Below are 26,524 nucleotides of genomic sequence, written 5' to 3'. Positions count from 1 at the left end.
TTTATAATGTCCTTGTCGTCTGTGTCGTCTGCGTCAGCAGTGTCTATTGTGACATCATTGTCATAAATAATGCCTGTGTCGTCCTTGTTGTCTGTGTTCTGTGTCGTTTGTGTCGTCTGTGTATATTGTCACATCATTTTCATTTATAATGTCTTTTTTTATGTGTCGTCAACGTTCTCTGTGTCTTCTGTTTCTATTTTGACCTCATTGTCATTTATAACGTCTGTGTCGTCTGTGTCATCTGCCTTTCTTTGCCCACCTTTGCCATTCTCCGCCCATCTTTGTCCTTCTCCAATGCTTTCCACAATTCTCCGCCCGTCTTTGCCCTTGTCAGCCTGTCTTTGCCCTTCTCCGCCCATCTTTACCCTTCTCCACCTGTCTTTGCCCTTCTCCACCTGTCTTTGCCCTTCTCCGCCCATCTTTGCCACTCTCAGCACTTCTTTGCCGTTCTCTGACCGACTTTGACTTTCTCCACCCATCTTTGCCCTTCTCCGGTACTCTCCGCAATTCTCCACCCGTCTTTGCCCTTTTCCGCCTGTCTTTGCCATTTCCGCCCGTCTTTACCCTTCTCCGCATATCTTTGCACTTCTCCACTCGACTTTGCCCTTCTCCACCCGTCTTTGCCCTTCTCTGTCCGTCTTTGCCCTTCTACCTCCGTCTTTGTTCTTGTCCGCCTGTTTTTGCCCTTGTCCGACCGTCTTTGCCCTTCTCCGCCTATCTTTGCACTTGTCAGCCCTTCTTAGCCATTGTCCGCCCGTCTTATCACTTGTGCACCCATCTTTGCCTTTTTCCACCCGCCTTGGCAATTGTCCGCCTTTCTTTGCCCTTCTCCGCCCGTCTTTGCTCTTCTCCGCCCGTCTTTGCTCTTCTCCGCCCGTCTTTGCCCTTTTCCCCCGTCTTTGCACTTCTCCCCCCGTCTTTGCACTTCTCCACCCGTCTTTGCTCTTCTCCCTCCGTCTTTGCCATTCTCCTCCCGTCTTTGCGCTTCTGCGCCCGTCTTTGCGCTTCTGCGCCGGTCTTTGCGCTTCTGCGCCCTTCTTTGCTCTTCTCCACCCGACTTTGCCCTTCTCCACCTCTCTTTGCCCTTCTCCGTTATTCTCCACACTTCTCCGACCGTTTTAGCCCTTCTCCGCTCGTCTTTGGCCTTCTCCGCCCGTCTTTACCCTTTACGTACGTCTTTGCTCTTCTCCGCCTGACTTAGCGTTTCTCCACCAGTCTTTGCTCTTCTTCACCTGATTTTGCACTTCTCTGGTATTCTCTGCACTTCTCTGCCCGTCTTTGCCCTTCTCAACTTGTCTTTGCCCTTGTCCGCCCATCTTTGCACTTCACTGGTACTCTCTGCACTTCTCTGACCGTCTTTTCACTTCTCCCACTGTCTTTGCAATTCTCTGCTCGTCTTTGCCCTTCTCTGCCCGTCTTTGCCCTACTCCGCCCGCCTTTGCCATTGTCCGCCTTTCTTTGCCCTTCTCCAACCGTCTTTGCCCTTCTCCAACCGTCTTTGCCCTTCTCCAACCGTCTTTGCCCTTCTCCAACCGTCTTTGCCCTTCTCCAACCGTCTTTGCCCTTCTCCAACCGTCTTTGCCCTTCTCTAACCGTCTTTGCCATTCTCCAACCGTCTTTGCCCTTCTCCAACCGTCTTTGCTCTTCTCCAATTGTATTTGCCCTTCTCCGCCCCTCTTTGCATTTCTCCGCCCATCTTTGCACTTCTCCGCCCGTCTTTGCCACTCTCCGCACTTCTTTGCCACTTTCTGCCCGTCTTTGCCCTTCTCTGCCCGTCTTTGCCCTTCTCTGCCCGTCTTTGCTCTTCTCCACCCATCTATGCCCTTGTCCGCCCCTCTTTGCCCTTGTCCGCCCCTCTTTGCCCTTGTCCGCCCCTCTTTGCTCTTCTCTGCCCGACTTTGCCCTTCTCCCCATCTTTGTTCTTGTCCGCCCGTTTTTGCCCTTGTCTGACCCTTTTAGCCCTTCTCCGCCCATCTTTGCCCTTGTCCGCACTTCTTTGCCGTTGTCCGCCCGCCTTTGTAATTGTCCGCCCGCCTTTGTAATTGTCCGCCCGTCTTTGTAATTGTCCGCCCGTCTTTGCTCTTCTCCGGTTGTCTTTGGTCTTCTCTGCACGTTTTTGCCCTTGTCCGCCCGTTTTTGCCCTTCTCCGCCCATCTTTCCCTTTGTCTGCCCGTCTTTGCCCTTCTCCAGTACTCTCCATAATTCTCCGCCCGTCTTTGCCATTCTCCGCCTGTCTTTGCCTTTGTCCGCCCTCCTTTGCAATTGTCCGCCTGTCTTTACTCTTCTCCGCACGTCTTTGCACTTTTTTGCCCGTCTTTGGTGCTCTCTGCCCGTCTTGGCCATTCTTCGTACATCTTTGCATATCTCCGCCCGTCTTTGCACTTGTCCCACTGTCTATGCACTTCCCCGCCCATCTTTGCCCTTCTCCACCTGTATTTGTCCTTCTCCGCCTGTCTTTTCCCTTTTCCGCCCGTCTTTGCCCTTCTCAAGTACTCTCTGCACTTCTCTGACCGTCTTTTAACTTCACCGATTGTCTTTGCCCTTCTCTGCCCGTCTTTGCCCTTCTCTGCCCGTCTTGGCACTTCTCCGCCCGTCTTTGCCTTTGTCCGGCCCTCTTTGCCCTTGTCCACCCTTGTTTGCTCTTGTCCGCTCCTCTTTGCCCTTGTCCGCCTGTCTTTGCCCTTCTCCGCCCGTCTTTGCCCTTCTCCGCCCGTCTTTGCCCTTCTCCGCCCGTCTTTGCCCTTCTCCGCCCGTCTTTGCGCTTCTCCGCCCGTCTTTGCGCTTCTCCGCACGTCTTTTCCCTTCTCCGCCCGTCTTTGCCCTTCTCCGGTACTCTCCGCACTTCTCCGCCCGTCTTTGCCCTTCTCCGGTACTCTCCGCACTTCTCTGACCGTCTTTGCCCTTCTCCGCCTGTCTTTGCCCTTCTCCGCCTGTCTTTGCCCTTCTCCGCCTGTCTTTGCCCTTCTCCAGTATTCTCCGGATTTCTCAGACTGTCTTTGCCCTTGTCTAAACCTCTTTGCACTTGTCTGCCCGTCTTTGCCCTTCTCTGTCCGTCTTTGCCCTTCTCCCCCCATCTTTGTTCTTGTCCGCCCATCTTTCCCCTTCTCTGTCCGTCTTTGCCCTTCTACCGCTGTCTTTGTTCTTGTCCGCCCGTCTTTCCCCTTCTTTGTCCGTCTTTGCCCTTCTCCCCCCATCTTTGTTCTTGTCCGCCTGTCTTTCCCCTTCTCTGTCCGTCTTTGCCCTTCTACCGCCGTCTTTGTTCTTGTCCGCCTGTTTTTGCCCTTGTCCAACCGTCTTTGCCCTTCTCCGCCCATCTTTGCACTTGTGCGCCCGTCTTTGCCTTTGTCCGCCTTCCTTTTCAATTGTCTGCCTGTCTTTACTCTTCGCCTGTCTTTGCCCTTCTCCGCCCATCTTTGCTCTTCTCCGCCCCTCTTTGCCATTCACCGGTACTCTCCACAATTCTCCGACCGTCTTTGCCCTTCTCTGCCCGTCTTTGCTCTTCTCCACACGTCTTTGCCATTCTCCGCCCCTCTTTGCCTTTCTCCGCCAGTCTTTGCCCTTCTCCGCCCCTCTTTGCCCTCGTCCGCCCATCTTTGCCCTCCTAGCGCCCGTCTTTGCCTTCCTTTACCCATCTTTGCCCTCGTCTGCCCGTATTTGCCTTCTCCGCCCATGTTTGCCCTTCTCCGTCTGTCTGTGCCATTCTTCGGTATTCTCCGTCCTTCTTCGCCCGTCTTTGCCCTTCTCTGGTATTCTCAGCACTTCTCCCATCTTTGCCATTCTCCTCCCGTCTTTGCCATTCTCCTCCCGTCTTTGCCCTTCTCCCCCCGTCTTTGCACTTGTGAGACCGTCTTTGCCCTTCTGCGCCTGTCTTTGCTCTTCTTGGAACATCTTTGCACTTCTCTGCCCATCCCTGCATTCTCCGCACTTCTTTGCCCTTCTCCACCCGTCTTTGCCCTTCTCCACCCGTCTTTGCCCTTCTCCACCCGTCTTTGCCCTTCTCCGCTCATCTTTGCATTTGTCAACCCTTCTTAGCCATTGTCCACCCGTCTTATCACTTGTGCAACCGTCTTTGTCTTTGTCCAACCGTCTTGGCAATTGTCCGCCTTTCTTTGCACTTCTGTGCCCGTCTTTGATCTTCTCCTCCCATCTTTGCCCTTCTCCTCCCATCTTTGCCCTTCTCCCCCCGTCTTTGCCATTCTCCGCCCGTCTTTGCCCTTCTCCTCCCGTCTTTGCCCTTCTGCACCCGTCTTTGCCCTTCTCCACCCTTCTTTGCTCTTCTCCACCCGACTTTGCCCTTCTCCACCTCTCTTTGCACTTCTCCGGTATTCTCGGGATTTCTCTGACTGTCCTTGCTCTTGTCTAAACCTCTTTGCCCTTCTCTGTCCATCTTTGCCCTTTTCTGTACGTCTTTACCCTTCTCCCCCCGTCTTTGTTCTTGTCCGCCTGTCTTTGCCCTTCTCTGTCCGTCTTTGCCCTTCTTCCTCCGTCTTTGTTCTTGTCCGCCTGTTTTTGCCATTGTCCGTCCGTCTTTGCCCTTCTCCGCCCATCTTTGCAATTGTGCGCCTGTGTTTGCTTTTGTCCGCCCTTCTTTGCAATTTTCCGCCTGTCTTTACTCTTATCCGCCCGTCTTTGCCCTTCTCCGCCCGTCTTTGCGCTTTTTTGCCCGTCTTTGCCCCTCTCTGCCCATCTTGGCCCTTCTTCGTCCATCTTTGCATATCTCTGCCCGTCTTTGCCCTTCTCCGCCCGTCTTTGCTCTTCTCCGCCCCTCTTTGCCATTCACTGGTACTCTCCACAATTCTCCGACCGTCTTTGCCTTTCTCTGCCTGTCTTTGTCTTTCTCTGCCCGTCTTTGCTCTTCTCCGCACGTCTTTGCCATTCTCCGCCAGTCTTTGCCCTTCTCCGCCCCTCTTTGCCCTCGTCTGCCTGTCTTTGCCCTCCTAGAGCCCGTCTTTGCCTTCCTTTGCCCATCTTTGCCCTCGTCTGCCCGTATTTGCCTTCTCCGCCCATGTTTGCCCTTCTCTGTCTGTCTGTGCCATTTTTCGGTATTCTCCGTCCTTCTTCACCCGTCTTTGCCCTTCTCCGTTATTCTCAGCACTTCTCCTCCCGTCTTTGCACTTCTCCTCCCGTCTTTGCCCTTCTCCCCCGTCTTTGCACTTGTGAGCCCGTCTTTGCCCTTCTGCGCCTGTCTTTGCTCTTCTTGGCACGTCTTTGCACTTCTCTGCCCGTCATTGCATTCTCCGCACTTGTTTGCCCTTCTCCGCCCGTCTTTGCCCTTCTCCGCCCGTCTTTGCCCTTCTCCCCCCGTCTTTGCCCTTCTCCGCACGTCTTTGCCCTTCTGCGCCCGTCTTTGCCCTTCCCCCGAACTCTCTGCAATTCTCCAACCGTCTTTGCCCTTCTCTGCCCGTCTTTGCCCTTCTCCGCCGTCTTTGCCCTTCTCCAACTGTCTTTGCCCTTCTCCACCTGTCTTTGCCCTGGTCAACCCGTCTTTGCCCTTCTCCGCCCGTCTTCGAACTTCTCCGCCTGTCTTTACATTTCTCCGCACGTCTTTGCTCTTTACCGCCCTACTTTGTGCTTCTCCACCCTTCTTTGCGCCTCTCCGCCCGTCTTTGCCCTTCTCCAGTTTTCTCCGGACTTCTCAGACTGTCTTTGCCCTTGTCTAAACCTTTTTGCACTTGTCCGCCCGTCTTTGCCCTTCTCTGTCCTTCTTTGCCCTTCTCCCCCCGTCTTTGTTCTTTTCTGCCTATCTTTGCGCTTCTCCGCCTGTCTTTGTCACTCTCCGCACTTCTTTGCCAATATCTGAACTTCTTTGACACTCTCCGCACTTCTTGCCCTTCTCCGGTTCTCTCTGCCTTCTTCCGCCCGTCTTTGCACTTCTCTGTCCGTCTTTGCCCTTCTCCCCGCGTCTTTGTTCTTTTCTGCCTGTCTTTGCGCTTCTCCGCCCGTGTTTGCTCTTCTCCGCCTGTCTTTGCCCTTGTCTGCCCGTCTTTGCCCTTCTCCGTCCCTCTTTGGCCTTCTCTGATTGTCATTGCCATTCTCCGCCCGTCTTTGCCCTCCTCCTCCCATCTTTGCCCTTCTCCGCCCGTCTTTGCCCTTCTCCACCCATCTTTGCACTTCTCCGGTATTCTCTGGACTTCTCAGACTGTCTTTGCCCTTGTCTAAACCTTTTTGCCCTTGTCCGCCTGTTTTTGCCCTTCTCTGTCCGTGTTTGCACTTCTCCCCTCGTCTTTGTTCTTGTCCGCCCGTCTTTGCCCTTTTCTGTCGTCTTTGCCCTTGTCCGCCCGTCTTTGCCCTTCTCCGCCCGTCTTTGCCCTTCTCCGCCCGTCTTTGCCCTTCTCCGCCCGTCTTTGCCCTTCTCCGCCCGTCTTTGCCCTTCTCTGCCCGTCTTTGCCCTTCTCCGCCTGTCTTTGCAATTCTCCGCCTGTCTTTGCAATTCTCCGCCTGTCTTCGCACTTCTCCAGTACTCTCCGCAATTCTCCGCCCGTCTTTGCCCTTGTCCGCCCGTCTTTGCCCTTGTCCGCCCGTCTTTGCCCTTGTCCGCCCGTCTTTGCCTATCTCTGCCCGTCTTTTCAATTCACCGCCCGTCTTTCCCCTTCTCCGCCCGTCTTTGCCCTTCTCCGCCCGTCTTTGCCCTTCTCCGCCCGTCTTTGCCCTTCTCCGACAGTCTTTTCAATTCACCACCTGTCTTTGCCCTTCTCTGCCCGTTATTGCACTTCTCCAGTATTCTCCGGACTTCTCAGACTGTCTTTGCCCTTGTCTAAACCTTTTTGCACTTCTCCGCCCGTCTTTGCCCTTCTCTGTCCGTCTTTGCCCTTCTCCCCCCGTCTTTGTTCTTTTCTGCCTGTCTTTGCGCTTCTGCGCCCGTCTTTGCCCTTCTTCGCCCGTCTTTGCCACTCTCTGCACTTCTTTGCAAATATCTGAACTTCTTTGACACTGTCCGCACTTCTTTGCTCTTCTCCGGTTTTCTCTGCTTTCTTCCACCTGTCTTTGCTCTTCTCCACCCGACTTTGCCTTCCTCTTCCTGTCTTTGCCCTTCTCCATTATTCTCCGCACTTCTCCGCCCGTCTTTGCCTTTCTCCACCCGTCTTTGCCTTTCTCCGCCCGTCTTTGCCCTTCTCTGCCTGTGTTTGCTCTTCTCCGCCCGTGTTTGCTCTTCTCTGCCTTTCTTTGCCCTTCTCCGCCCGTCTTTGCCCTTCTCCGCCCGTCTTTGCCCTTCTCTGGTATTCTCTGGACTTCTCAGACTGTCTTTGCCTATGTCTAAACCTCTTTGCACGTGTCCACCCGACTTTGCCCTTCTCACCCCGTCTTTGTTCTTGTCCGCGCTTTTTTGCCCTTGTCCAACCGTTTTTGCCGTTCTCCACCCATCTTTGCCGTTTTCCGCCCGCCTTTGCAATTGTCCTCCGATCTTTGCACTTCTCTGCCCGTCTTTGCACTTCTCCACACTTTTTTGCCCTTCTCCGCCCGTCTTTGCCCTTGTCCGCACTTCTTTGCCGTTGTCCAACCGTCTTTGAACTTGTCCGCCCGTCTTTGCAATTGTCCCTCCGTCTTTGCCATTCTCCGCCCGTCTTTGCCATTCTCCGCCCGTCTTTGCCATTCTCCGCCCGTCTTTGCCATTCTCCGCCCGTCTTTGCCATTCTCCGCCCGTCTTTGCCATTCTCCGCCCGTCTTTGCCCTTCTCCGCCCATCTTTCCCTTTGTCTGCCCGTCTTTGCCCTTCTCCAGTACTCTCCATAATTCTCCGCCCGTCTTTGCCATTCTCCGCCTGTCTTTGCCTTTGTCCGCCCTCCTTTGCAATTGTCCGCCTGTCTTTACTCTTCTCCGCACGTCTTTGCGCTTTTTTGCCCGTCTTTGGTGCTCTCTGCCCGTCTTGGCCATTCTTCGTACATCTTTGCATATCTCCGCCCGTCTTTGCACTTGTCCCACTGTCTATGCACTTCCCCGCCCATCTTTGCCCTTCTCCACCTGTATTTGTCCTTCTCCGCCTGTCTTTTCCCTTTTCCGCCCGTCTTTGCCCTTCTCAAGTACTCTCTGCACTTCTCTGACCGTCTTTTAACTTCACCGATTGTCTTTGCCCTTCTCTGCCCGTCTTTGCCCTTCTCTGCCCGTCTTGGCACTTCTCCGCCCGTCTTTGCCCTTGTCCGGCCCTCTTTGCCCTTGTCCACCCTTGTTTGCTCTTGTCCGCTCCTCTTTGCCCTTGTCCGCCTGTCTTTGCCCTTCTCCGCCCGTCTTTGCCCTTCTCCGCCCGTCTTTGCCCTTCTCCGCCCGTCTTTGCCCTTCTCCGCCCGTCTTTGCCCTTCTCCGCCCGTCTTTGCGCTTCTCCGCCCGTCTTTGCGCTTCTCCGCACGTCTTTTCCCTTCTCCGCCCGTCTTTGCCCTTCTCCGGTACTCTCCGCACTTCTCTGACCGTCTTTGCCCTTCTCCGCCCGTCTTTGCTCTACTCCATCTGTCTTTGCCCTTCTCCGCCTGTCTTTGCCCTTCTCCAGTATTCTCCGGATTTCTCAGACTGTCTTTGCCCTTGTCTAAACCTCTTTGCACTTGTCTGCCCGTCTTTCCCCTTCTTTGTCCGTCTTTGCCCTTCTCCCCCCATCTTTGTTCTTGTCCGCCCATCTTTCCCCTTCTCTGTCCGTCTTTGCCCTTCTACCGCCGTCTTTGTTCTTGTCCGCCTGTTTTTGCCCTTTTCCAACCGTCTTTGCCCTTCTCTGCCCATCTTTGCACTTGTGCGCCCGTCTTTGCCTTTGTCCACCTTCCTTTTCAATTGTCTGCCTGTCTTTACTCTTCGCCTGTCTTTGCCCTTCTCCGCCCATCTTTGCTCTTCTCCGCCCCTCTTTGCCATTCACCGGTACTCTCCACAATTCTCCGACCGTCTTTGCCCTTCTCTGCCCGTCTTTGCTCTTCTCCACACGTCTTTGCCATTCTCCGCCCCTCTTTGCCTTTCTCCGCCAGTCTTTGCCCTCGTCCGCCCCTCTTTGCCCTCGTCCGCCCATCTTTGCCCTCCTAGCGCCCGTCTTTGCCTTCCTTTACCCATCTTTGCCCTCGTCTGCCCGTATTTGCCTTCTCCGCCCATGTTTGCCCTTCTCCGTCTGTCTGTGCCATTCTTCGGTATTCTCCGTCCTTCTTCACCCGTCTTTGCCCTTCTCTGGTATTCTCAGCACTTCTCCCATCTTTGCCATTCTCCTCCCGTCTTTGCCATTCTCCTCCCGTCTTTGCCCTTCTCCCCCCGTCTTTGCACTTGTGAGACCGTCTTTGCCCTTCTGCGCCTGTCTTTGCTCTTCTTGGAACATCTTTGCACTTCTCTGCCCATCCCTGCATTCTCCGCACTTCTTTGCACTTCTCCACCCGTCTTTGCCCTTCTCCACCCGTCTTTGCCCTTCTCCACCCGTCTTTGCCCTTCTCCACCCGTCTTTGCCCTTCTCCGCTCATCTTTGCATTTGTCAACCCTTCTTAGCCATTGTCCACCCGTCTTATCACTTGTGCAACCGTCTTTGTCTTTGTCCAACCGTCTTGGCAATTGTCCGCCTTTCTTTGCACTTCTGTGCCCGTCTTTGATCTTCTCCTCCCATCTTTGCCCTTCTCCGCCCGTCTTTGCCCTTCTCCACCCGTCTTTGACCTTCTCCACCCGTCTTTGCCCTTCTCCTCCCGTCTTCGCCCTTTTCCCCCATCTTTGCCCTTCTCCCCCAGTCTTTGCCCTTGTCTGCCCTTCTTTGCTCTTCTCCCCCCGTCTTTGCCCTTCTCCGCCCGTCTTTGCCCTTCTCCTCCCGTCTTTGCCCTTCTGCACCCGTCTTTGCCCTTCTCCACCCTTCTTTGCTCTTCTCCACCCGACTTTGCCCTTCTCCACCTCTCTTTGCACTTCTCCGGTATTCTCGGGATTTCTCTGACTGTCCTTGCTCTTGTCTAAACCTCTTTGCCCTTCTCTGTCCATCTTTGCCCTTTTCTGTACGTCTTTACCCTTCTCCCCCCGTCTTTGTTCTTGTCCGCCTGTCTTTGCCCTTCTCTGTCCGTCTTTGCCCTTCTACCTCCGTCTTTGTTCTTGTCCGCCTGTTTTTGCCATTGTCCGTCCGTCTTTGCCCTTCTCCGCCCATCTTTGCAATTGTGCGCCTGTGTTTGCTTTTGTCCGCCCTTCTTTGCAATTTTCCGCCTGTCTTTACTCTTATCCGCCCGTCTTTGCCCTTCTCCGCCCGTCTTTGCGCTTTTTTGCCCGTCTTTGCCCCTCTCCGCCCATCTTGGCCCTTCTTCGTCCATCTTTGCATATCTCTGCCCGTCTTTGCCCTTCTCCGCCCGTCTTTGCTCTTCTCCGCCCCTCTTTGCCATTCACTGGTACTCTCCACAATTCTCCGACCGTCTTTGCCTTTCTCTGCCTGTCTTTGCCTTTCTCTGCCCGTCTTTGCTCTTCTCCGCACGTCTTTGCCATTCTCCGCCAGTCTTTGCCCTTCTCCGCCCCTCTTTGCCCTCGTCTGCCTGTCTTTGCCCTCCTAGAGCCCGTCTTTGCCTTCCTTTGCCCATCTTTGCCCTCGTCTGCCCGTATTTGCCTTCTCCGCCCATGTTTGCCCTTCTCTGTCTGTCTGTGCCATTTTTCGGTATTCTCCGTCCTTCTTCACCCGTCTTTGCCCTTCTCCGTTATTCTCAGCACTTCTCCTCCCGTCTTTGCAGTTCTCCTCCCGTCTTTGCCCTTCTCCCCCGTCTTTGCACTTGTGAGCCCGTCTTTGCCCTTCTGCGCCTGTCTTTGCTCTTCTTGGCACGTCTTTGCACTTCTCTGCCCGTCGTTGCATTCTCCGCACTTGTTTGCCCTTCTCCGCCCGTCTTTGCCCTTCTCCCCCCGTCTTTGCCCTTCTCCGCACGTCTTTGCCCTTCTGCGCCCGTCTTTGCCCTTCCCCCGAACTCTCTGCAATTCTCCAACCGTCTTTGCCCTTCTCTGCCCGTCTTTGCCCTTCTCCGCCGTCTTTGCCCTTCTCCAACTGTCTTTGCCCTTCTCCACCTGTCTTTGCCCTGGTCAACCCGTCTTTGCCCTTCTCCGCCCGTCTTCGAACTTCTCCGCCTGTCTTTACATTTCTCCGCACGTCTTTGCTCTTTACCGCCCTACTTTGTGCTTCTCCACCCTTCTTTGCGCCTCTCCGCCCGTCTTTGCCCTTCTCCAGTTTTCTCCGGACTTCTCAGACTGTCTTTGCCCTTGTCTAAACCTTTTTGCACTTGTCCGCCCGTCTTTGCCCTTCTCTGTCCTTCTTTGCCCTTCTCCCCCCGTCTTTGTTCTTTTCTGCCTATCTTTGCGCTTCTCCGCCTGTCTTTGTCACTCTCCGCACTTCTTTGCCAATATCTGAACTTCTTTGACACTCTCCGCACTTCTTGCCCTTCTCCGGTTCTCTCTGCCTTCTTCCGCCCGTCTTTGCACTTCTCTGTCCGTCTTTGCCCTTCTCCCCGCGTCTTTGTTCTTTTCTGCCTGTCTTTGCGCTTCTCCGCCCGTGTTTGCTCTTCTCCGCCTGTCTTTGCCCTTGTCTGCCCGTCTTTGCCCTTCTCCGTCCCTCTTTGGCCTTCTCTGATTGTCATTGCCATTCTCCGCCCGTCTTTGCCCTCCTCCTCCCATCTTTGCCCTTCTCCGCCCGTCTTTGCCCTTCTCCGCCCGTCTTTGCACTTCTCCGGTATTCTCTGGACTTCTCAGACTGTCTTTGCCCTTGTCTAAACCTTTTTGCCCTTGTCTGCCTGTTTTTGCCCTTCTCTGTCCGTGTTTGCACTTCTCCCCTCGTCTTTGTTCTTGTCCGCCCGTCTTTGCCCTTTTCTGTCGTCTTTGCCCTTGTCCGACCGTCTTTGCCCTTCTCCGCCCGTCTTTGCCCTTCTCCGCCCGTCTTTGCCCTTCTCCGCCCGTCTTTGCCCTTCTCCGCCCGTCTTTGCCCTTCTCCGCCCGTCTTTGCCCTTCTCCGCCCGTCTTTGCCCTTCTCCGCCCGTCTTTGCCCTTCTCCACCTGTCTTTGCAATTCTCCGCCCGTCTTTGCAATTCTCCGCCTGTCTTTGCAATTCTCCGCCTGTCTTTGCAATTCTCCGCCTGTCTTCGCACTTCTCCAGTACTCTCCGCAATTCTCCGCCCGTCTTTGCCCTTGTCCACCCGTCTTTGCCCTTGTCCGCCCGTCTTTGCCCTTCTCCGCCCGTCTTTGCCTATCTCTGCCCGTCTTTTCAATTCACTGCCCGTCTTTCCCCTTCTCCGCCCGTCTTTCCCCTTCTCCGCCCGTCTTTCCCCTTCTCCGCCCGTCTTTGCTCTTCTCCGCCCGTCTTTGCCCTTCTCCGCCCGTCTTTGCCCTTCTCCGACAGTCTTTTCAATTCACCACCTGTCTTTGCCCTTCTCTGCCCGTTATTGCACTTCTCCAGTATTCTCCGGACTTCTCAGACTGTCTTTGCCCTTGTCTAAACCTTTTTGCACTTCTCCGCCCGTCTTTGCCCTTCTCTGTCCGTCTTTGCCCTTCTCCCCCCGTCTTTGTTCTTTTCTGCCTGTCTTTGCGCTTCTGCGCCCGTCTTTGCCCTTCTTCGCCCGTCTTTGCCACTCTCTGCACTTCTTTGCAAATATCTGAACTTCTTTGACACTGTCCGCACTTCTTTGCTCTTCTCCGGTTTTCTCTGCCTTCTTCCACCTGTCTTTGCTCTTCTCCACCCGACTTTGCCCTTCTCCCCCGTCTTTGCACTTGTGAGCCCGTCTTTGCCCTTCTGCGCCTGTCTTTGCTCTTCTTGGCACGTCTTTGCACTTCTCTGCCCGTCATTGCATTCTCCGCACTTGTTTGCCCTTCTCCGCCCGTCTTTGCCCTTCTCCGCCCGTCTTTGCCCTTCTCCCCCCGTCTTTGCCCTTCTCCGCACGTCTTTGCCCTTCTGCGCCCGTCTTTGCCCTTCCCCCGAACTCTCTGCAATTCTCCAACCGTCTTTGCCCTTCTCTGCCCGTCTTTGCCCTTCTCCGCCGTCTTTGCCCTTCTCCAACTGTCTTTGCCCTTCTCCACCTGTCTTTGCCCTGGTCAACCCGTCTTTGCCCTTCTCCGCCCGTCTTCGAACTTCTCCGCCTGTCTTTACATTTCTCCGCACGTCTTTGCTCTTTACCGCCCTACTTTGTGCTTCTCCACCCTTCTTTGCGCCTCTCCGCCCGTCTTTGCCCTTCTCCAGTTTTCTCCGGACTTCTCAGACTGTCTTTGCCCTTGTCTAAACCTTTTTGCACTTGTCCGCCCGTCTTTGCCCTTCTCTGTCCTTCTTTGCCCTTCTCCCCCCGTCTTTGTTCTTTTCTGCCTATCTTTGCGCTTCTCCGCCTGTCTTTGTCACTCTCCGCACTTCTTTGCCAATATCTGAACTTCTTTGACACTCTCCGCACTTCTTGCCCTTCTCCGGTTCTCTCTGCCTTCTTCCGCCCGTCTTTGCACTTCTCTGTCCGTCTTTGCCCTTCTCCCCGCGTCTTTGTTCTTTTCTGCCTGTCTTTGCGCTTCTCCGCCCGTGTTTGCTCTTCTCCGCCTGTCTTTGCCCTTGTCTGCCCGTCTTTGCCCTTCTCCGTCCCTCTTTGGCCTTCTCTGATTGTCATTGCCATTCTCCGCCCGTCTTTGCCCTCCTCCTCCCATCTTTGCCCTTCTCCGCCCGTCTTTGCCCTTCTCCACCCATCTTTGCACTTCTCCGGTATTCTCTGGACTTCTCAGACTGTCTTTGCCCTTGTCTAAACCTTTTTGCCCTTGTCCGCCTGTTTTTGCCCTTCTCTGTCCGTGTTTGCACTTCTCCCCTCGTCTTTGTTCTTGTCCGCCCGTCTTTGCCCTTTTCTGTCGTCTTTGCCCTTGTCCGCCCGTCTTTGCCCTTCTCCGCCCGTCTTTGCCCTTCTCCGCCCGTCTTTGCCCTTCTCCGCCCGTCTTTGCCCTTCTCCGCCCGTCTTTGCCCTTCTCCGCCCGTCTTTGCCCTTCTCTGCCCGTCTTTGCCCTTCTCCGCCTGTCTTTGCAATTCTCCGCCTGTCTTCGCACTTCTCCAGTACTCTCCGCAATTCTCCGCCCGTCTTTGCCCTTGTCCGCCCGTCTTTGCCCTTGTCCGCCCGTCTTTGCCCTTGTCCGCCCGTCTTTGCCTATCTCTGCCCGTCTTTTCAATTCACCGCCCGTCTTTCCCCTTCTCCGCCCGTCTTTCCCCTTCTCCGCCCGTCTTTGCCCTTCTCCGCCCGTCTTTGCCCTTCTCCGACAGTCTTTTCAATTCACCACCTGTCTTTGCCCTTCTCTGCCCGTTATTGCACTTCTCCAGTATTCTCCGGACTTCTCAGACTGTCTTTGCCCTTGTCTAAACCTTTTTGCACTTCTCCGCCCGTCTTTGCCCTTCTCTGTCCGTCTTTGCCCTTCTCCCCCCGTCTTTGTTCTTTTCTGCCTGTCTTTGCGCTTCTGCGCCCGTCTTTGCCCTTCTTCGCCCGTCTTTGCCACTCTCTGCACTTCTTTGCAAATATCTGAACTTCTTTGACACTGTCCGCACTTCTTTGCTCTTCTCCGGTTTTCTCTGCTTTCTTCCACCTGTCTTTGCTCTTCTCCACCCGACTTTGCCTTCCTCTTCCTGTCTTTGCCCTTCTCCATTATTCTCCGCACTTCTCCGCCCGTCTTTGCCTTTCTCCACCCGTCTTTGCCTTTCTCCGCCCGTCTTTGCCCTTCTCTGCCTGTGTTTGCTCTTCTCCGCCCGTGTTTGCTCTTCTCTGCCTTTCTTTGCCCTTCTCCGCCCGTCTTTGCCCTTCTCCGCCCGTCTTTGCCCTTCTCTGGTATTCTCTGGACTTCTCAGACTGTCTTTGCCTATGTCTAAACCTCTTTGCACGTGTCCACCCGACTTTGCCCTTCTCACCCCGTCTTTGTTCTTGTCCGCGCTTTTTTGCCCTTGTCCAACCGTTTTTGCCGTTCTCCACCCATCTTTGCCGTTTTCCGCCCGCCTTTGCAATTGTCCTCCGATCTTTGCACTTCTCTGCCCGTCTTTGCACTTCTCCACACTTTTTTGCCCTTCTCCGCCCGTCTTTGCCCTTGTCCGCACTTCTTTGCCGTTGTCCAACCGTCTTTGAACTTGTCCGCCCGTCTTTGCAATTGTCCCTCCGTCTTTGCCATTCTCCGCCCGTCTTTGCCATTCTCCGCCCGTCTTTGCCATTCTCCGCCCGTCTTTGCCATTCTCCGCCCGTCTTTGCCATTCTCCGCCCGTCTTTGCCATTCTCCGCCCGTCTTTGCCATTCTCCGCCCGTCTTTGCCCTTCTCCGCCCATCTTTCCCTTTGTCTGCCCGTCTTTGCCCTTCTCCAGTACTCTCCATAATTCTCCGCCCGTCTTTGCCATTCTCCGCCTGTCTTTGCCTTTGTCCGCCCTCCTTTGCAATTGTCCGCCTGTCTTTACTCTTCTCCGCACGTCTTTGCGCTTTTTTGCCCGTCTTTGGTGCTCTCTGCCCGTCTTGGCCATTCTTCGTACATCTTTGCATATCTCCGCCCGTCTTTGCACTTGTCCCACTGTCTATGCACTTCCCCGCCCATCTTTGCCCTTCTCCACCTGTATTTGTCCTTCTCCGCCTGTCTTTTCCCTTTTCCGCCCGTCTTTGCCCTTCTCAAGTACTCTCTGCACTTCTCTGACCGTCTTTTAACTTCACCGATTGTCTTTGCCCTTCTCTGCCCGTCTTTGCCCTTCTCTGCCCGTCTTGGCACTTCTCCGCCCGTCTTTGCCCTTGTCCGGCCCTCTTTGCCCTTGTCCACCCTTGTTTGCTCTTGTCCGCTCCTCTTTGCCCTTGTCCGCCTGTCTTTGCCCTTCTCCGCCCGTCTTTGCCCTTCTCCGCCCGTCTTTGCCCTTCTCCGCCCGTCTTTGCCCTTCTCCGCCCGTCTTTGCCCTTCTCCGCCCGTCTTTGCGCTTCTCCGCCCGTCTTTGCGCTTCTCCGCACGTCTTTTCCCTTCTCCGCCCGTCTTTGCCCTTCTCCGGTACTCTCCGCACTTCTCTGACCGTCTTTGCCCTTCTCCGCCCGTCTTTGCTCTACTCCATCTGTCTTTGCCCTTCTCCGCCTGTCTTTGCCCTTCTCCAGTATTCTCCGGATTTCTCAGACTGTCTTTGCCCTTGTCTAAACCTCTTTGCACTTGTCTGCCCGTCTTTCCCCTTCTTTGTCCGTCTTTGCCCTTCTCCCCCCATCTTTGTTCTTGTCCGCCCATCTTTCCCCTTCTCTGTCCGTCTTTGCCCTTCTACCGCCGTCTTTGTTCTTGTCCGCCTGTTTTTGCCCTTTTCCAACCGTCTTTGCCCTTCTCTGCCCATCTTTGCACTTGTGCGCCCGTCTTTGCCTTTGTCCACCTTCCTTTTCAATTGTCTGCCTGTCTTTACTCTTCGCCTGTCTTTGCCCTTCTCCGCCCATCTTTGCTCTTCTCCGCCCCTCTTTGCCATTCACCGGTACTCTCCACAATTCTCCGACCGTCTTTGCCCTTCTCTGCCCGTCTTTGCTCTTCTCCACACGTCTTTGCCATTCTCCGCCCCTCTTTGCCTTTCTCCGCCAGTCTTTGCCCTCGTCCGCCCCTCTTTGCCCTCGTCCGCCCATCTTTGCCCTCCTAGCGCCCGTCTTTGCCTTCCTTTACCCATCTTTGCCCTCGTCTGCCCGTATTTGCCTTCTCCGCCCATGTTTGCCCTTCTCCGTCTGTCTGTGCCATTCTTCGGTATTCTCCGTCCTTCTTCACCCGTCTTTGCCCTTCTCTGGTATTCTCAGCACTTCTCCCATCTTTGCCATTCTCCTCCCGTCTTTGCCATTCTCCTCCCGTCTTTGCCCTTCTCCCCCCGTCTTTGCACTTGTGAGACCGTCTTTGCCCTTCTGCGCCTGTCTTTGCTCTTCTTGGAACATCTTTGCACTTCTCTGCCCATCCCTGCATTCTCCGCACTTCTTTGCACTTCTCCACCCGTCTTTGCCCTTCTCCACCCGTCTTTGCCCTTCTCCACCCGTCTTTGCCCTTCTCCACCCGTCTTTGCCCTTCTCCGCTCATCTTTGCATTTGTCAACCCTTCTTAGCCATTGTCCACCCGTCTTATCACTTGTGCAACCGTCTTTGTCTTTGTCCAACCGTCTTGGCAATTGTCCGCCTTTCTTTGCACTTCTGTGCCCGTCTTTGATCTTCTCCTCCCATCTTTGCCCTTCTCCGCCCGTCTTTGCCCTTCTCCACCCGTCTTTGACCTTCTCCACCCGTCTTTGCCCTTCTCCTCCCGTCTTCGCCCTTTTCCCCCATCTTTGCCCTTCTCCCCCAGTCTTTGCCCTTGTCTGCCCTTCTTTGCTCTTCTCCCCCCGTCTTTGCCCTTCTCCGCCCGTCTTTGCCCTTCTCCTCCCGTCTTTGCCCTTCTGCACCCGTCTTTGCCCTTCTCCACCCTTCTTTGCTCTTCTCCACCCGACTTTGCCCTTCTCCACCTCTCTTTGCACTTCTCCGGTATTCTCGGGATTTCTCTGACTGTCCTTGCTCTTGTCTAAACCTCTTTGCCCTTCTCTGTCCATCTTTGCCCTTTTCTGTACGTCTTTACCCTTCTCCCCCCGTCTTTGTTCTTGTCCGCCTGTCTTTGCCCTTCTCTGTCCGTCTTTGCCCTTCTACCTCCGTCTTTGTTCTTGTCCGCCTGTTTTTGCCATTGTCCGTCCGTCTTTGCCCTTCTCCGCCCATCTTTGCAATTGTGCGCCTGTGTTTGCTTTTGTCCGCCCTTCTTTGCAATTTTCCGCCTGTCTTTACTCTTATCCGCCCGTCTTTGCCCTTCTCCGCCCGTCTTTGCGCTTTTTTGCCCGTCTTTGCCCCTCTCCGCCCATCTTGGCCCTTCTTCGTCCATCTTTGCATATCTCTGCCCGTCTTTGCCCTTCTCCGCCCGTCTTTGCTCTTCTCCGCCCCTCTTTGCCATTCACTGGTACTCTCCACAATTCTCCGACCGTCTTTGCCTTTCTCTGCCTGTCTTTGCCTTTCTCTGCCCGTCTTTGCTCTTCTCCGCACGTCTTTGCCATTCTCCGCCAGTCTTTGCCCTTCTCCGCCCCTCTTTGCCCTCGTCTGCCTGTCTTTGCCCTCCTAGAGCCCGTCTTTGCCTTCCTTTGCCCATCTTTGCCCTCGTCTGCCCGTATTTGCCTTCTCCGCCCATGTTTGCCCTTCTCTGTCTGTCTGTGCCATTTTTCGGTATTCTCCGTCCTTCTTCACCCGTCTTTGCCCTTCTCCGTTATTCTCAGCACTTCTCCTCCCGTCTTTGCAGTTCTCCTCCCGTCTTTGCCCTTCTCCCCCGTCTTTGCACTTGTGAGCCCGTCTTTGCCCTTCTGCGCCTGTCTTTGCTCTTCTTGGCACGTCTTTGCACTTCTCTGCCCGTCGTTGCATTCTCCGCACTTGTTTGCCCTTCTCCGCCCGTCTTTGCCCTTCTCCCCCCGTCTTTGCCCTTCTCCGCACGTCTTTGCCCTTCTGCGCCCGTCTTTGCCCTTCCCCCGAACTCTCTGCAATTCTCCAACCGTCTTTGCCCTTCTCTGCCCGTCTTTGCCCTTCTCCGCCGTCTTTGCCCTTCTCCAACTGTCTTTGCCCTTCTCCACCTGTCTTTGCCCTGGTCAACCCGTCTTTGCCCTTCTCCGCCCGTCTTCGAACTTCTCCGCCTGTCTTTACATTTCTCCGCACGTCTTTGCTCTTTACCGCCCTACTTTGTGCTTCTCCACCCTTCTTTGCGCCTCTCCGCCCGTCTTTGCCCTTCTCCAGTTTTCTCCGGACTTCTCAGACTGTCTTTGCCCTTGTCTAAACCTTTTTGCACTTGTCCGCCCGTCTTTGCCCTTCTCTGTCCTTCTTTGCCCTTCTCCCCCCGTCTTTGTTCTTTTCTGCCTATCTTTGCGCTTCTCCGCCTGTCTTTGTCACTCTCCGCACTTCTTTGCCAATATCTGAACTTCTTTGACACTCTCCGCACTTCTTGCCCTTCTCCGGTTCTCTCTGCCTTCTTCCGCCCGTCTTTGCACTTCTCTGTCCGTCTTTGCCCTTCTCCCCGCGTCTTTGTTCTTTTCTGCCTGTCTTTGCGCTTCTCCGCCCGTGTTTGCTCTTCTCCGCCTGTCTTTGCCCTTGTCTGCCCGTCTTTGCCCTTCTCCGTCCCTCTTTGGCCTTCTCTGATTGTCATTGCCATTCTCCGCCCGTCTTTGCCCTCCTCCTCCCATCTTTGCCCTTCTCCGCCCGTCTTTGCCCTTCTCCGCCCGTCTTTGCACTTCTCCGGTATTCTCTGGACTTCTCAGACTGTCTTTGCCCTTGTCTAAACCTTTTTGCCCTTGTCTGCCTGTTTTTGCCCTTCTCTGTCCGTGTTTGCACTTCTCCCCTCGTCTTTGTTCTTGTCCGCCCGTCTTTGCCCTTTTCTGTCGTCTTTGCCCTTGTCCGACCGTCTTTGCCCTTCTCCGCCCGTCTTTGCCCTTCTCCGCCCGTCTTTGCCCTTCTCCGCCCGTCTTTGCCCTTCTCCGCCCGTCTTTGCCCTTCTCCGCCCGTCTTTGCCCTTCTCCGCCCGTCTTTGCCCTTCTCCGCCCGTCTTTGCCCTTCTCCACCTGTCTTTGCAATTCTCCGCCCGTCTTTGCAATTCTCCGCCTGTCTTTGCAATTCTCCGCCTGTCTTTGCAATTCTCCGCCTGTCTTCGCACTTCTCCAGTACTCTCCGCAATTCTCCGCCCGTCTTTGCCCTTGTCCACCCGTCTTTGCCCTTGTCCGCCCGTCTTTGCCCTTCTCCGCCCGTCTTTGCCTATCTCTGCCCGTCTTTTCAATTCACTGCCCGTCTTTCCCCTTCTCCGCCCGTCTTTCCCCTTCTCCGCCCGTCTTTCCCCTTCTCCGCCCGTCTTTGCTCTTCTCCGCCCGTCTTTGCCCTTCTCCGCCCGTCTTTGCCCTTCTCCGACAGTCTTTTCAATTCACCACCTGTCTTTGCCCTTCTCTGCCCGTTATTGCACTTCTCCAGTATTCTCCGGACTTCTCAGACTGTCTTTGCCCTTGTCTAAACCTTTTTGCACTTCTCCGCCCGTCTTTGCCCTTCTCTGTCCGTCTTTGCCCTTCTCCCCCCGTCTTTGTTCTTTTCTGCCTGTCTTTGCGCTTCTGCGCCCGTCTTTGCCCTTCTTCGCCCGTCTTTGCCACTCTCTGCACTTCTTTGCAAATATCTGAACTTCTTTGACACTGTCCGCACTTCTTTGCTCTTCTCCGGTTTTCTCTGCCTTCTTCCACCTGTCTTTGCTCTTCTCCACCCGACTTTGCCTTCCTCTTCCTGTCTTTGCCCTTCTCCATTATTCTCCGCACTTCTCCGCCCGTCTTTGCCTTTCTCCACCCGTCTTTGCCTTTCTCCGCCCGTCTTTGCCCTTCTCTGCCTGTGTTTGCTCTTCTCCGCCCGTGTTTGCTCTTCTCCGCCTTTCTTTGCCCTTCTCCGCCCGTCTTTGCCCTTCTCCGCCCGTCTTTGCCCTTCTCTGGTATTCTCTGGACTTCTCAGACTGTCTTTGCCTATGTCTAAACCTCTTTGCACGTGTCCACCCGACTTTGCCCTTCTCACCCCGTCTTTGTTCTTGTCCGCGCTTTTTTGCCCTTGTCCAACCGTTTTTGCCGTTCTCCACCCATCTTTGCCGTTTTCCGCCCGCCTTTGCAATTGTCCTCCGGTCTTTGCACTTCTCTGCCCGTCTTTGCATTTCTCCACACTTTTTTGCCCTTCTCCGCCCGTCTTTGCCCTTGTCCGCACTTCTTTGCCGTTGTCCAACCGTCTTTGAACTTGTCCGCCCGTCTTTGCAATTGTCCCTCCGTCTTTGCCATTCTCCGCCCGTCTTTGCCATTCTCCGCCCGTCTTTGCCATTCTCCGCCCGTCTTTGCCATTCTCCGCCCGTCTTTGCCCTTCTCCGCCCGTCTTTGCCTTTCTCTGCTCCTCTTTGCCATTCTTCACCCATCTTTGCCCTTGTCTGCACTTCTTTGCCTTTGTCCAACCGTCTTTGAACTTGTGCACCCGTCTTTGCCTTTTTCCGCCCTTTTTTGCAATTGTCCACCCGTCTTTGCCTTTCTCCGCCCGTCTTTACACTTCTCCGGTATTCTCCGGACTTCTCAGACTGTCTTTGCCCTTGTCTAAACCTTTTTGCACTTGTCTGCCCGTCTTTGCGCTTCTCTGTCCGTCTTTGACCTTCTCCCACTTCTTTGTTCTTGTCGACCTGTTTTTGCCCTTCTCCGCACGTCTTTGCCCTTCTCCACCTATCTTTGCCGTTGTCCGCTCGTCTTTGAAGTTTTGCACTCGTCTTTGTTCTTCTCTGCCCGTCTTTGCACTTCTCCGGTATTCTCAACACTTCACCGCCCGTCTTTGCCCTCGTCTGCCCGTCTTTGCCCTCGTCCGCCCGTCTTTGCCCTCGTCCGCCCGTCTATGCCTTCCTTTTCCCGTCTTTGCCCTCCTCCACCCTTCTTTTCCCTTCTCTGCCTGTCTTTGCCACTCTCCGCCCGTCTTTGCCCTTGTCTTCCCGTCTTCGCACTTCTGCGGTCGTCTTTCCCTTGTCCGCCCGTCTTTGCCTTTGTCTGCCCGTCTTTGCCTTTCTCCGCTCCTCTTTGCCATTCTTCACCCATCTTTGCCCTTCTCCGCCTGTCTTTGCCCTTCTCCGACAGTCTTTTCAATTCACCACCTGTCTTTGCCCTTCTCTGCCCGTTATTGCACTTCTCCAGTATTCTCCGGACTTCTCAGACTGTCTTTGCCCTTGTCTAAACCTTTTTGCACTTCTCCGCCCGTCTTTGCCCTTCTCTGTCCGTCTTTGCCCTTCTCCCCCCGTCTTTGTTCTTTTCTGCCTGTCTTTGCGCTTCTGCGCCCGTCTTTGCCCTTCTTCGCCCGTCTTTGCCACTCTCTGCACTTCTTTGCAAATATCTGAACTTCTTTGACACTGTCCGCACTTCTTTGCTCTTCTCCGGTTTTCTCTGCCTTCTTCCACCTGTCTTTGCTCTTCTCCACCCGACTTTGCCTTCCTCTTCCTGTCTTTGCCCTTCTCCATTATTCTCCGCACTTCTCCGCCCGTCTTTGCCTTTCTCCACCCGTCTTTGCCTTTCTCCGCCCGTCTTTGCCCTTCTCTGCCTGTGTTTGCTCTTCTCCGCCCGTGTTTGCTCTTCTCCGCCCGTGTTTGCTCTTCTCTGCCTTTCTTTGCCCTTCTCCGCCCGTCTTTGCCCTTCTCCGCCCGTCTTTGCCCTTCTCTGGTATTCTCTGGACTTCTCAGACTGTCTTTGCCTATGTCTAAACCTCTTTGCACGTGTCCACCCGACTTTGCCCTTCTCACCCCGTCTTTGTTCTTGTCCGCGCTTTTTTGCCCTTGTCCAACCGTTTTTGCCGTTCTCCACCCATCTTTGCCGTTTTCCGCCCGCCTTTGCAATTGTCCTCCGGTCTTTGCACTTCTCTGCCCATCTTTGCATTTCTCCACACTTTTTTGCCCTTCTCCGCCCGTCTTTGCCCTTGTCCGCACTTCTTTGCCGTTGTCCAACCGTCTTTGAACTTGTCCGCCCGTCTTTGCAATTGTCCCTCCGTCTTTGCCATTCTCCGCCCGTCTTTGCCATTCTCCGCCCGTCTTTGCCATTCTCCGCCCGTCTTTGCCCTTGTCCGCCCGTCTTTGCCCTTGTCCGCCCGTCTTTGCCTTTCTCTGCTCCTCTTTGCCATTCTTCACCCATCTTTGCCCTTGTCTGCACTTCTTTGCCTTTGTCCAACCGTCTTTGAACTTGTGCACCCGTCTTTGCCTTTTTCCGCCCTTTTTTGCAATTGTCCACCCGTCTTTGCCTTTCTCCGCCCGTCTTTACACTTCTCCGGTATTCTCCGGACTTCTCAGACTGTCTTTGCCCTTGTCTAAACCTTTTTGCACTTGTCTGCCCGTCTTTGCGCTTCTCTGTCCGTCTTTGACCTTCTCCCACTTCTTTGTTCTTGTCGACCTGTTTTTGCCCTTCTCCGCACGTCTTTGCCCTTCTCCACCTATCTTTGCCGTTGTCCGCTCGTCTTTGAAGTTTTGCACTCGTCTTTGTTCTTCTCTGCCCGTCTTTGCACTTCTCCGGTATTCTCAACACTTCACCGCCCGTCTTTGCCCTCGTCCGCCCGTCTTTGCCCTCGTCCGCCCGTCTTTGCCCTCGTCCGCCCGTCTATGCCTTCCTTTTCCCGTCTTTGCCCTCCTCCACCCTTCTTTTCCCTTCTCTGCCTGTCTTTGCCACTCTCCGCCCGTCTTTGCCCTTGTCTTCCCGTCTTCGCACTTCTGCGGTCGTCTTTCCCTTGTCCGCCCGTCTTTGCCTTTGTCTGCCCGTCTTTGCCTTTCTCCGCTCCTCTTTGCCATTCTTCACCCATCTTTGCCCTTCTCCGCCCGTCTTTACCCTTGTCCGCACTTCTTTGCCTTTGTCCAACCGTCTTTGAACTTGTGCACCCGTCTTTGCCTTTTTCCGCCCTTTTTTGCAATTGTCCGCCCGTCTTTGCCTTTTTTCATCCTTTGTTGCAATTGTCCACCCGTCTTTGCATTTCTCCGCCCGTCTTTGCATTTCTCCGCCCGTCTTTGCATTTCTCCGGCCGTTCTTGCCATTCTCCGGCCGTCCTTGCCCTTCTCCGGCCGTCCTTGCCCTTCTCCGGCCGTCCTTGCCCTTCTCCGGCCGTCCTTGTTATTGTCCACTTTTTTTTGCACTTGTCCAACTGTCTTTGACCTTCTCCACCCATCTTTGCCCTTGTCCGCCCTACTTTGCCTTTGTCCGACCGTCTTTGAACTTGTGCTCCCGTCTTTGCCTTTGTCCACCCGTCTTTGTAATTGTCCACCCGTCTTTGCCTTTTTCCACCCGTCTTTGCCCTTCTCCGGCCGTCTTTGCCCTTCTCCGGCCGTCTTTGCCCTTCTCCGGCCGTCTTTGCCCTTGTGTGCCCGTCTTTGCCCTTCTCCGCACATCTTTGCCCTTGTCACACCTTCTTTGCACTTGTCCGACCGTCTTTGCACTTGTGCTCCCGTCTTTGCCTTTGTCTGCCCGTCTTTGCCTTTCTCCGTTCCTCTTTGCCATTCTTCACCCGTCTTTGCCCTTCTCAGCCCATCTTTACCCTTGTCCGCACTTCTTTGTCTTTGTCCAACCGTCTTTGAAGTTGTGCACCCGTCTTAGCCTTTTTCCGCCCTTTGTTGCAATTGTCCACCAGTCTTTGTTTGTCTCCGCCCGTCTTTGCCTTTCTCCGCCCGTCTTTGCCCTTCTTCCCTTGTATTTGCCAATCTCCGATATTCTCCATCCTTCTCCTCCCATCTTTGCAATTCTCCACCCGTCTTTACCCTTTCTCAAAACTTCTTTGCTCTTCTCCAAACTTCTTTGCCCTTCTCCCCTTGTCTTTGCCCATTTTTGCACTTCTCCGATATTCTCTGCACTTCTCCGCCCGTCTTTGCCCTTCTCCGCCCATCTTTGCCCTTCTCCGACCGTCTTTGCCCTTCTCCGACCGTCTTTGCCCTTCTCCGACCGTCTTTGCCCTTCTCCGACCGTCTTTGCCCTTCTTTGCCCTTCTCCGATATTCTCCGTCCTTCTCCACCTGTCTTTGCCGTTCTCCGCAGTTCTTTGCTCTTCTCCAGCAGTCATTGTACTTCTCCCCGGTCTTTGCCCTTCTCCGCCTGTCTTTGCCCTTCTCCGCCCGTCTTTGCCCTTTTTTGCACTTCTCCGATATTCTCCACCCTTCTCTGCCCGTCTTTGCCCATCTCCCCTTGTCTTTGCCCGTCCTTGCCCTTCGCCGCCCGTCCTTGCCCTTCGCCGCCTGTCCTTGCCCTTCTTTGCATTTCTCCGATATTCTCCGCCCATCTTTGCCCTTCTTTGCACTTCTCCGATATTCTCTATCCTTCTCCACCTGTATTTGCCGTTCTTTGCAGTCCTTTGCTCTTCTCCACCAGTCATTGCCCTTCTCCCCCGTCTTTTCTCTTCTCCGTCTGTCTTTGCCCTTCTCTGCCCATCTTTGCCCTTCTCCACCCGTCTTTGCCCTTCTCTGATATTCTCTGCCCTTATCCGCCCATTTTTGATTATCTCCGCCCGACTTTGCTCTTCTCCACCCGTCTTAGCCCTTCTCCTCCCGTCTTTACCCTTCGCCGCCCTTCTTTACCCTTCTTTGCACTTCTCCAATATTCTCTGCCCTTCTCCACCTGTCTTTGCCGTTCTCCACAGTTCTTTGTTCTTCTCCACCACTCATTGCCCTTCTCCCCTGTCTTTGCCCTTCTCCGCCCGTCTTTGCCCTTCTCCAATATTCTCTGCCCTTCTCCACCCATTTATGATCTTCTCCGCCCAACTTTGAGGTTCTTCACCCGACTTCGAGGTTCTCCACCCGACTTTGAGTTTCTCCCCTTGTCTTAGCCCTTCTTTGCTCTTCTCCGATATTCTCCACCCTTCTCCACCTATCTTTTTCCTTCTCCGTCCGTCTTTGCCCATCTCCGCCCGTCTTTGCCAATCTCCGCCCGTCTTTGCCAATCTCCGCCCGTCTTTGCCCTTCTTTGTACTTGTGCGATATTCTCTGCCCTTCTCCGCTCATCATTGCCATTCTCCAACCATCTTTGCCCTTCTCCGCCCGTCTTTGCCCTTCTCCGCCCGTCTTTGCCCTTCTCCGCCCGTCTTTGCCCTTCTCCGCCCGTCTTTGCCCTTCTTTGATATTCTCCATCCTTCTCCTCCCATCTTTGCCCTTCTCCACCCGTCTTTGCCTTTCTCCACCCGTCTTTGCCCTTCTCCCCTTGTCTTTGCCCATCTTTGCACTTCTCGGATATTCTCTGCACTTCTCCGCCCGTGTTTGCCCTTGTCCACCCGTCTTTGCCCTTCTCCACCCATCTTTGCCCTTCTCCACCCGTCTCCACCTGTAATTGCCGTTCTCCACAGTTCTTTGATCTTCTCCAGCAGTCATTGTACTTCTCCCTGGTCTTTGCCCTTCTCCGCCCATCTTTGCCCTTCTTTGCACTTCTCCGATATTCTCCGCAATTCTCCACCTGTCTTTGCCCTTCTCTGCCTGTCTTTGCCCTTCTCCGATATTCTCCGCACTTCTCCAAACTTTTTTGCCCTTCTCCGCTTTACTTTGCCCTTCTCCACCCTTCTTTGCCCTTCTCCACCCGTCTTTGCCCTTCCCCGCCCGTCTTTGCCCTTCCCCGCCCGTCTTTGCCCTTCCCCGCCCGTCTTTGCCCTTCCCCGCCCGTCTTTGCCCTTCCCCGCCCGTCTTTGCCCTTCTTAGATATTCTCCATCCTTCTCCTGCCATCTTTGCCCTTCTCCACCTTTCTTTGCCCTTCTTTGCACTTCTCTGATATTCTCCGCCCTTCTCCAACCTTCTTTGCCCTTCTCCAACCTTCTTTGCCCTTCTTTGCACTTCTCTGATATTCTCCGCCCTTCTCCACATTTCTTTGCCCTTCTGCAACCTTCTTTGCCCTTCTCCAACCTTCTTTGCCCTTCTCCAACCTTCTTTGCCCTTCTTTGCACTTCTCCGATATTCTCCACCCTTCTCCACCTGTCTTTGCCGTTCTCCAAAGTTATTTTCTCTTCTCCACCAGTCATTGCACTTCTCCGCCTGTCTTTGCCTTCTCTGGCAGTCTTTGCTTTTCTCCGCCTGTCTTTGCCCTTCTCCAATATTCTCCACCCTTCTCCGCCCGTCTTTGCCCTTCTCCGCCCGTC

Source organism: Phaenicophaeus curvirostris, chromosome 19 (assembly GCF_032191515.1).
Source record: "Phaenicophaeus curvirostris isolate KB17595 chromosome 19, BPBGC_Pcur_1.0, whole genome shotgun sequence".
NCBI classification, from domain to species: Eukaryota; Metazoa; Chordata; class Aves; order Cuculiformes; family Cuculidae; genus Phaenicophaeus; species Phaenicophaeus curvirostris.
Note: the sequence above shows the minus strand (reverse complement) of the source record.